Source organism: Anopheles merus, unplaced genomic scaffold (genome assembly GCF_017562075.2).
Source record: "Anopheles merus strain MAF unplaced genomic scaffold, AmerM5.1 LNR4000028, whole genome shotgun sequence".
NCBI lineage: Eukaryota > Metazoa > Arthropoda > Insecta > Diptera > Culicidae > Anopheles > Anopheles merus.
Window position 1 is genome coordinate 73,951 of NW_024427608.1, and position 12,325 is coordinate 86,275.

Consider the following 12,325-nt stretch of genomic DNA (forward strand, 5'->3'; position numbering starts at 1 on the left):
CGTTCTTATGTCATTGGGGCTTCATGAATAAGCAAACCAAAGCCCTGGGACACAATAACAAGGATCTTGGCGATGAAAAAGTTTCATAATGGGTCATATTACCCTTTATACACATGCTCTAATTGACAGGTTTTCCCGAGTACAATGCATTCAGAGGCCATTTACTAGACTACCAATAAGTCCAATCTTTAAACCTATGTACAGATCTTGTAGACCACTTCAATGCCTTTCCAAAACTGTCTTAATCATCACGCTAGGACACATGGTTACGAAGTTATGGCCATTTGAAGGAACATTCAACTACATCACTTGAGCTTTCTCACCCGTCCCTATGGCCATGCTTGAAATTTTGACGAAAATGCAAGGTCATCCATTATCGTTCTTATGTCATTGGGGCTTCATGAATAAGCAAACCAAAGCCCTGGGACACAATAACAAGGATCTTGGCGATGAAAAAGTTTCATAATGGGTCATATTACCCTTTATACACATGCTCTAATTGACAGGTTTTCCCGAGTACAATGCATTCAGAGGGCATTTACTAGACTACCAATAAGTCCAATCTTTAAACCTATGTACAGATCTTGTAGACCACTTCAATGCCTTTCCAAAACTGTCTTAATCATCACGCTAGGACACATGGTTACGAAGTTATGGCCATTTGAAGGAACATTCAACTACATCACTTGAGCTTTCTCACCCGTCCCCATGGCCATGCTTGAAATTTTGACGAAAATGCAAGGTCATCCATTATCGTTCTTATGTCATTGGGGCTTCATGAATAAGCAAACCAAAGCCCTGGGACACAATAACAAGGATCTTGGCGATGAAAAAGTTTCATAATGGGTCATATTACCCTTTATACACATGCTCTAATTGACAGGTTTTCCCGAGTACAATGCATTCAGAGGGCATTTACTAGACTACCAATAAGTCCAATCTTTAAACCTATGTACAGATCTTGTAGACCACTTCAATGCCTTTCCAAAACTGTCTTAATCATCACGCTAGGACACATGGTTACGAAGTTATGGCCATTTGAAGGAACATTCAACTACATCACTTGAGCTTTCTCACCCGTCCCCATGGCCATGCTTGAAATTTTGACGAAAATGCAAGGTCATCCATTATCGTTCTTATGTCATTGGGGCTTCATGAATAAGCAAACCAAAGCCCTGGGACACAATAACAAGGATCTTGGCGATGAAAAAGTTTCATAATGGGTCATATTACCCTTTATACACATGCTCTAATTGACAGGTTTTCCCGAGTACAATGCATTCAGAGGCCATTTACTAGACTACCAATAAGTCCAATCTTTAAACCTATGTACAGATCTTGTAGACCACTTCAATGCCTTTCCAAAACTGTCTTAATCATCACGCTAGGACACATGGTTACGAAGTTATGGCCATTTGAAGGAACATTCAACTACATCACTTGAGCTTTCTCACCCGTCCCATGGCCATGCTTGAAATTTTGACGAAAATGCAAGGTCATCCATTATCGTTCTTATGTCATTGGGGCTTCATGAATAAGCAAACCAAAGCCCTGGGACACAATAACAAGGATCTTGGCGATGAAAAAGTTTCATAATGGGTCATATTACCCTTTATACACATGCTCTAATTGACAGGTTTTCCCGAGTACAATGCATTCAGAGGCATTTACTAGACTACCAATAAGTCCAATCTTTAAACCTATGTACAGATCTTGTAGACCACTTCAATGCCTTTCCAAAACTGTCTTAATCATCACGCTAGGACACATGGTTACGAAGTTATGGCCATTTGAAGGAACATTCAACTACATCACTTGAGCTTTCTCACCCGTCCCCATGGCCATGCTTGAAATTTTGACGAAAATGCAAGGTCATCCATTATCGTTCTTATGTCATTGGGGCTTCATGAATAAGCAAACCAAAGCCCTGGGACACAATAACAAGGATCTTGGCGATGAAAAAGTTTCATAATGGGTCATATTACCCTTTATACACATGCTCTAATTGACAGGTTTTCCCGAGTACAATGCATTCAGAGGCATTTACTAGACTACCAATAAGTCCAATCTTTAAACCTATGTACAGATCTTGTAGACCACTTCAATGCCTTTCCAAAACTGTCTTAATCATCACGCTAGGACACATGGTTACGAAGTTATGGCCATTTGAAGGAACATTCAACTACATCACTTGAGCTTTCTCACCCGTCCCCATGGCCATGCTTGAAATTTTGACGAAAATGCAAGGTCATCCATTATCGTTCTTATGTCATTGGGGCTTCATGAATAAGCAAACCAAAGCCCTGGGACACAATAACAAGGATCTTGGCGATGAAAAAGTTTCATAATGGGTCATATTACCCTTTATACACATGCTCTAATTGACAGGTTTTCCCGAGTACAATGCATTCAGAGGCCATTTACTAGACTACCAATAAGTCCAATCTTTAAACCTATGTACAGATCTTGTAGACCACTTCAATGCCTTTCCAAAACTGTCTTAATCATCACGCTAGGACACATGGTTACGAAGTTATGGCCATTTGAAGGAACATTCAACTACATCACTTGAGCTTTCTCACCCGTCCCATGGCCATGCTTGAAATTTTGACGAAAATGCAAGGTCATCCATTATCGTTCTTATGTCATTGGGGCTTCATGAATAAGCAAACCAAAGCCCTGGGACACAATAACAAGGATCTTGGCGATGAAAAAGTTTCATAATGGGTCATATTACCCTTTATACACATGCTCTAATTGACAGGTTTTCCCGAGTACAATGCATTCAGAGGCCATTTACTAGACTACCAATAAGTCCAATCTTTAAACCTATGTACAGATCTTGTAGACCACTTCAATGCCTTTCCAAAACTGTCTTAATCATCACGCTAGGACACATGGTTACGAAGTTATGGCCATTTGAAGGAACATTCAACTACATCACTTGAGCTTTCTCACCCGTCCCCATGGCCATGCTTGAAATTTTGACGAAAATGCAAGGTCATCCATTATCGTTCTTATGTCATTGGGGCTTCATGAATAAGCAAACCAAAGCCCTGGGACACAATAACAAGGATCTTGGCGATGAAAAAGTTTCATAATGGGTCATATTACCCTTTATACACATGCTCTAATTGACAGGTTTTCCCGAGTACAATGCATTCAGAGGCCATTTACTAGACTACCAATAAGTCCAATCTTTAAACCTATGTACAGATCTTGTAGACCACTTCAATGCCTTTCCAAAACTGTCTTAATCATCACGCTAGGACACATGGTTACGAAGTTATGGCCATTTGAAGGAACATTCAACTACATCACTTGAGCTTTCTCACCCGTCCCCATGGCCATGCTTGAAATTTTGACGAAAATGCAAGGTCATCCATTATCGTTCTTATGTCATTGGGGCTTCATGAATAAGCAAACCAAAGCCCTGGGACACAATAACAAGGATCTTGGCGATGAAAAAGTTTCATAATGGGTCATATTACCCTTTATACACATGCTCTAATTGACAGGTTTTCCCGAGTACAATGCATTCAGAGGCCATTTACTAGACTACCAATAAGTCCAATCTTTAAACCTATGTACAGATCTTGTAGACCACTTCAATGCCTTTCCAAAACTGTCTTAATCATCACGCTAGGACACATGGTTACGAAGTTATGGCCATTTGAAGGAACATTCAACTACATCACTTGAGCTTTCTCACCCGTCCCCATGGCCATGCTTGAAATTTTGACGAAAATGCAAGGTCATCCATTATCGTTCTTATGTCATTGGGGCTTCATGAATAAGCAAACCAAAGCCCTGGGACACAATAACAAGGATCTTGGCGATGAAAAAGTTTCATAATGGGTCATATTACCCTTTATACACATGCTCTAATTGACAGGTTTTCCCGAGTACAATGCATTCAGAGGCCATTTACTAGACTACCAATAAGTCCAATCTTTAAACCTATGTACAGATCTTGTAGACCACTTCAATGCCTTTCCAAAACTGTCTTAATCATCACGCTAGGACACATGGTTACGAAGTTATGGCCATTTGAAGGAACATTCAACTACATCACTTGAGCTTTCTCACCCGTCCCCATGGCCATGCTTGAAATTTTGACGAAAATGCAAGGTCATCCATTATCGTTCTTATGTCATTGGGGCTTCATGAATAAGCAAACCAAAGCCCTGGGACACAATAACAAGGATCTTGGCGATGAAAAAGTTTCATAATGGGTCATATTACCCTTTATACACATGCTCTAATTGACAGGTTTTCCCGAGTACAATGCATTCAGAGGCATTTACTAGACTACCAATAAGTCCAATCTTTAAACCTATGTACAGATCTTGTAGACCACTTCAATGCCTTTCCAAAACTGTCTTAATCATCACGCTAGGACACATGGTTACGAAGTTATGGCCATTTGAAGGAACATTCAACTACATCACTTGAGCTTTCTCACCCGTCCCCATGGCCATGCTTGAAATTTTGACGAAAATGCAAGGTCATCCATTATCGTTCTTATGTCATTGGGGCTTCATGAATAAGCAAACCAAAGCCCTGGGACACAATAACAAGGATCTTGGCGATGAAAAAGTTTCATAATGGGTCATATTACCCTTTATACACATGCTCTAATTGACAGGTTTTCCCGAGTACAATGCATTCAGAGGCCATTTACTAGACTACCAATAAGTCCAATCTTTAAACCTATGTACAGATCTTGTAGACCACTTCAATGCCTTTCCAAAACTGTCTTAATCATCACGCTAGGACACATGGTTACGAAGTTATGGCCATTTGAAGGAACATTCAACTACATCACTTGAGCTTTCTCACCCGTCCCCATGGCCATGCTTGAAATTTTGACGAAAATGCAAGGTCATCCATTATCGTTCTTATGTCATTGGGGCTTCATGAATAAGCAAACCAAAGCCCTGGGACACAATAACAAGGATCTTGGCGATGAAAAAGTTTCATAATGGGTCATATTACCCTTTATACACATGCTCTAATTGACAGGTTTTCCCGAGTACAATGCATTCAGAGGGCATTTACTAGACTACCAATAAGTCCAATCTTTAAACCTATGTACAGATCTTGTAGACCACTTCAATGCCTTTCCAAAACTGTCTTAATCATCACGCTAGGACACATGGTTACGAAGTTATGGCCATTTGAAGGAACATTCAACTACATCACTTGAGCTTTCTCACCCGTCCCCATGGCCATGCTTGAAATTTTGACGAAAATGCAAGGTCATCCATTATCGTTCTTATGTCATTGGGGCTTCATGAATAAGCAAACCAAAGCCCTGGGACACAATAACAAGGATCTTGGCGATGAAAAAGTTTCATAATGGGTCATATTACCCTTTATACACATGCTCTAATTGACAGGTTTTCCCGAGTACAATGCATTCAGAGGGCATTTACTAGACTACCAATAAGTCCAATCTTTAAACCTATGTACAGATCTTGTAGACCACTTCAATGCCTTTCCAAAACTGTCTTAATCATCACGCTAGGACACATGGTTACGAAGTTATGGCCATTTGAAGGAACATTCAACTACATCACTTGAGCTTTCTCACCCGTCCCCATGGCCATGCTTGAAATTTTGACGAAAATGCAAGGTCATCCATTATCGTTCTTATGTCATTGGGGCTTCATGAATAAGCAAACCAAAGCCCTGGGACACAATAACAAGGATCTTGGCGATGAAAAAGTTTCATAATGGGTCATATTACCCTTTATACACATGCTCTAATTGACAGGTTTTCCCGAGTACAATGCATTCAGAGGCCATTTACTAGACTACCAATAAGTCCAATCTTTAAACCTATGTACAGATCTTGTAGACCACTTCAATGCCTTTCCAAAACTGTCTTAATCATCACGCTAGGACACATGGTTACGAAGTTATGGCCATTTGAAGGAACATTCAACTACATCACTTGAGCTTTCTCACCCGTCCCCATGGCCATGCTTGAAATTTTGACGAAAATGCAAGGTCATCCATTATCGTTCTTATGTCATTGGGGCTTCATGAATAAGCAAACCAAAGCCCTGGGACACAATAACAAGGATCTTGGCGATGAAAAAGTTTCATAATGGGTCATATTACCCTTTATACACATGCTCTAATTGACAGGTTTTCCCGAGTACAATGCATTCAGAGGGCATTTACTAGACTACCAATAAGTCCAATCTTTAAACCTATGTACAGATCTTGTAGACCACTTCAATGCCTTTCCAAAACTGTCTTAATCATCACGCTAGGACACATGGTTACGAAGTTATGGCCATTTGAAGGAACATTCAACTACATCACTTGAGCTTTCTCACCCGTCCCCATGGCCATGCTTGAAATTTTGACGAAAATGCAAGGTCATCCATTATCGTTCTTATGTCATTGGGGCTTCATGAATAAGCAAACCAAAGCCCTGGGACACAATAACAAGGATCTTGGCGATGAAAAAGTTTCATAATGGGTCATATTACCCTTTATACACATGCTCTAATTGACAGGTTTTCCCGAGTACAATGCATTCAGAGGGCATTTACTAGACTACCAATAAGTCCAATCTTTAAACCTATGTACAGATCTTGTAGACCACTTCAATGCCTTTCCAAAACTGTCTTAATCATCACGCTAGGACACATGGTTACGAAGTTATGGCCATTTGAAGGAACATTCAACTACATCACTTGAGCTTTCTCACCCGTCCCCATGGCCATGCTTGAAATTTTGACGAAAATGCAAGGTCATCCATTATCGTTCTTATGTCATTGGGGCTTCATGAATAAGCAAACCAAAGCCCTGGGACACAATAACAAGGATCTTGGCGATGAAAAAGTTTCATAATGGGTCATATTACCCTTTATACACATGCTCTAATTGACAGGTTTTCCCGAGTACAATGCATTCAGAGGCCATTTACTAGACTACCAATAAGTCCAATCTTTAAACCTATGTACAGATCTTGTAGACCACTTCAATGCCTTTCCAAAACTGTCTTAATCATCACGCTAGGACACATGGTTACGAAGTTATGGCCATTTGAAGGAACATTCAACTACATCACTTGAGCTTTCTCACCCGTCCCCATGGCCATGCTTGAAATTTTGACGAAAATGCAAGGTCATCCATTATCGTTCTTATGTCATTGGGGCTTCATGAATAAGCAAACCAAAGCCCTGGGACACAATAACAAGGATCTTGGCGATGAAAAAGTTTCATAATGGGTCATATTACCCTTTATACACATGCTCTAATTGACAGGTTTTCCCGAGTACAATGCATTCAGAGGCATTTACTAGACTACCAATAAGTCCAATCTTTAAACCTATGTACAGATCTTGTAGACCACTTCAATGCCTTTCCAAAACTGTCTTAATCATCACGCTAGGACACATGGTTACGAAGTTATGGCCATTTGAAGGAACATTCAACTACATCACTTGAGCTTTCTCACCCGTCCCCATGGCCATGCTTGAAATTTTGACGAAAATGCAAGGTCATCCATTATCGTTCTTATGTCATTGGGGCTTCATGAATAAGCAAACCAAAGCCCTGGGACACAATAACAAGGATCTTGGCGATGAAAAAGTTTCATAATGGGTCATATTACCCTTTATACACATGCTCTAATTGACAGGTTTTCCCGAGTACAATGCATTCAGAGGGCATTTACTAGACTACCAATAAGTCCAATCTTTAAACCTATGTACAGATCTTGTAGACCACTTCAATGCCTTTCCAAAACTGTCTTAATCATCACGCTAGGACACATGGTTACGAAGTTATGGCCATTTGAAGGAACATTCAACTACATCACTTGAGCTTTCTCACCCGTCCCCATGGCCATGCTTGAAATTTTGACGAAAATGCAAGGTCATCCATTATCGTTCTTATGTCATTGGGGCTTCATGAATAAGCAAACCAAAGCCCTGGGACACAATAACAAGGATCTTGGCGATGAAAAAGTTTCATAATGGGTCATATTACCCTTTATACACATGCTCTAATTGACAGGTTTTCCCGAGTACAATGCATTCAGAGGCCATTTACTAGACTACCAATAAGTCCAATCTTTAAACCTATGTACAGATCTTGTAGACCACTTCAATGCCTTTCCAAAACTGTCTTAATCATCACGCTAGGACACATGGTTACGAAGTTATGGCCATTTGAAGGAACATTCAACTACATCACTTGAGCTTTCTCACCCGTCCCCATGGCCATGCTTGAAATTTTGACGAAAATGCAAGGTCATCCATTATCGTTCTTATGTCATTGGGGCTTCATGAATAAGCAAACCAAAGCCCTGGGACACAATAACAAGGATCTTGGCGATGAAAAAGTTTCATAATGGGTCATATTACCCTTTATACACATGCTCTAATTGACAGGTTTTCCCGAGTACAATGCATTCAGAGGGCATTTACTAGACTACCAATAAGTCCAATCTTTAAACCTATGTACAGATCTTGTAGACCACTTCAATGCCTTTCCAAAACTGTCTTAATCATCACGCTAGGACACATGGTTACGAAGTTATGGCCATTTGAAGGAACATTCAACTACATCACTTGAGCTTTCTCACCCGTCCCCATGGCCATGCTTGAAATTTTGACGAAAATGCAAGGTCATCCATTATCGTTCTTATGTCATTGGGGCTTCATGAATAAGCAAACCAAAGCCCTGGGACACAATAACAAGGATCTTGGCGATGAAAAAGTTTCATAATGGGTCATATTACCCTTTATACACATGCTCTAATTGACAGGTTTTCCCGAGTACAATGCATTCAGAGGGCATTTACTAGACTACCAATAAGTCCAATCTTTAAACCTATGTACAGATCTTGTAGACCACTTCAATGCCTTTCCAAAACTGTCTTAATCATCACGCTAGGACACATGGTTACGAAGTTATGGCCATTTGAAGGAACATTCAACTACATCACTTGAGCTTTCTCACCCGTCCCCATGGCCATGCTTGAAATTTTGACGAAAATGCAAGGTCATCCATTATCGTTCTTATGTCATTGGGGCTTCATGAATAAGCAAACCAAAGCCCTGGGACACAATAACAAGGATCTTGGCGATGAAAAAGTTTCATAATGGGTCATATTACCCTTTATACACATGCTCTAATTGACAGGTTTTCCCGAGTACAATGCATTCAGAGGCCATTTACTAGACTACCAATAAGTCCAATCTTTAAACCTATGTACAGATCTTGTAGACCACTTCAATGCCTTTCCAAAACTGTCTTAATCATCACGCTAGGACACATGGTTACGAAGTTATGGCCATTTGAAGGAACATTCAACTACATCACTTGAGCTTTCTCACCCGTCCCCATGGCCATGCTTGAAATTTTGACGAAAATGCAAGGTCATCCATTATCGTTCTTATGTCATTGGGGCTTCATGAATAAGCAAACCAAAGCCCTGGGACACAATAACAAGGATCTTGGCGATGAAAAAGTTTCATAATGGGTCATATTACCCTTTATACACATGCTCTAATTGACAGGTTTTCCCGAGTACAATGCATTCAGAGGCCATTTACTAGACTACCAATAAGTCCAATCTTTAAACCTATGTACAGATCTTGTAGACCACTTCAATGCCTTTCCAAAACTGTCTTAATCATCACGCTAGGACACATGGTTACGAAGTTATGGCCATTTGAAGGAACATTCAACTACATCACTTGAGCTTTCTCACCCGTCCCCATGGCCATGCTTGAAATTTTGACGAAAATGCAAGGTCATCCATTATCGTTCTTATGTCATTGGGGCTTCATGAATAAGCAAACCAAAGCCCTGGGACACAATAACAAGGATCTTGGCGATGAAAAAGTTTCATAATGGGTCATATTACCCTTTATACACATGCTCTAATTGACAGGTTTTCCCGAGTACAATGCATTCAGAGGCATTTACTAGACTACCAATAAGTCCAATCTTTAAACCTATGTACAGATCTTGTAGACCACTTCAATGCCTTTCCAAAACTGTCTTAATCATCACGCTAGGACACATGGTTACGAAGTTATGGCCATTTGAAGGAACATTCAACTACATCACTTGAGCTTTCTCACCCGTCCCCATGGCCATGCTTGAAATTTTGACGAAAATGCAAGGTCATCCATTATCGTTCTTATGTCATTGGGGCTTCATGAATAAGCAAACCAAAGCCCTGGGACACAATAACAAGGATCTTGGCGATGAAAAAGTTTCATAATGGGTCATATTACCCTTTATACACATGCTCTAATTGACAGGTTTTCCCGAGTACAATGCATTCAGAGGCCATTTACTAGACTACCAATAAGTCCAATCTTTAAACCTATGTACAGATCTTGTAGACCACTTCAATGCCTTTCCAAAACTGTCTTAATCATCACGCTAGGACACATGGTTACGAAGTTATGGCCATTTGAAGGAACATTCAACTACATCACTTGAGCTTTCTCACCCGTCCCCATGGCCATGCTTGAAATTTTGACGAAAATGCAAGGTCATCCATTATCGTTCTTATGTCATTGGGGCTTCATGAATAAGCAAACCAAAGCCCTGGGACACAATAACAAGGATCTTGGCGATGAAAAAGTTTCATAATGGGTCATATTACCCTTTATACACATGCTCTAATTGACAGGTTTTCCCGAGTACAATGCATTCAGAGGGCATTTACTAGACTACCAATAAGTCCAATCTTTAAACCTATGTACAGATCTTGTAGACCACTTCAATGCCTTTCCAAAACTGTCTTAATCATCACGCTAGGACACATGGTTACGAAGTTATGGCCATTTGAAGGAACATTCAACTACATCACTTGAGCTTTCTCACCCGTCCCCATGGCCATGCTTGAAATTTTGACGAAAATGCAAGGTCATCCATTATCGTTCTTATGTCATTGGGGCTTCATGAATAAGCAAACCAAAGCCCTGGGACACAATAACAAGGATCTTGGCGATGAAAAAGTTTCATAATGGGTCATATTACCCTTTATACACATGCTCTAATTGACAGGTTTTCCCGAGTACAATGCATTCAGAGGCCATTTACTAGACTACCAATAAGTCCAATCTTTAAACCTATGTACAGATCTTGTAGACCACTTCAATGCCTTTCCAAAACTGTCTTAATCATCACGCTAGGACACATGGTTACGAAGTTATGGCCATTTGAAGGAACATTCAACTACATCACTTGAGCTTTCTCACCCGTCCCTATGGCCATGCTTGAAATTTTGACGAAAATGCAAGGTCATCCATTATCGTTCTTATGTCATTGGGGCTTCATGAATAAGCAAACCAAAGCCCTGGGACACAATAACAAGGATCTTGGCGATGAAAAAGTTTCATAATGGGTCATATTACCCTTTATACACATGCTCTAATTGACAGGTTTTCCCGAGTACAATGCATTCAGAGGGCATTTACTAGACTACCAATAAGTCCAATCTTTAAACCTATGTACAGATCTTGTAGACCACTTCAATGCCTTTCCAAAACTGTCTTAATCATCACGCTAGGACACATGGTTACGAAGTTATGGCCATTTGAAGGAACATTCAACTACATCACTTGAGCTTTCTCACCCGTCCCCATGGCCATGCTTGAAATTTTGACGAAAATGCAAGGTCATCCATTATCGTTCTTATGTCATTGGGGCTTCATGAATAAGCAAACCAAAGCCCTGGGACACAATAACAAGGATCTTGGCGATGAAAAAGTTTCATAATGGGTCATATTACCCTTTATACACATGCTCTAATTGACAGGTTTTCCCGAGTACAATGCATTCAGAGGGCATTTACTAGACTACCAATAAGTCCAATCTTTAAACCTATGTACAGATCTTGTAGACCACTTCAATGCCTTTCCAAAACTGTCTTAATCATCACGCTAGGACACATGGTTACGAAGTTATGGCCATTTGAAGGAACATTCAACTACATCACTTGAGCTTTCTCACCCGTCCCCATGGCCATGCTTGAAATTTTGACGAAAATGCAAGGTCATCCATTATCGTTCTTATGTCATTGGGGCTTCATGAATAAGCAAACCAAAGCCCTGGGACACAATAACAAGGATCTTGGCGATGAAAAAGTTTCATAATGGGTCATATTACCCTTTATACACATGCTCTAATTGACAGGTTTTCCCGAGTACAATGCATTCAGAGGGCATTTACTAGACTACCAATAAGTCCAATCTTTAAACCTATGTACAGATCTTGTAGACCACTTCAATGCCTTTCCAAAACTGTCTTAATCATCACGCTAGGACACATGGTT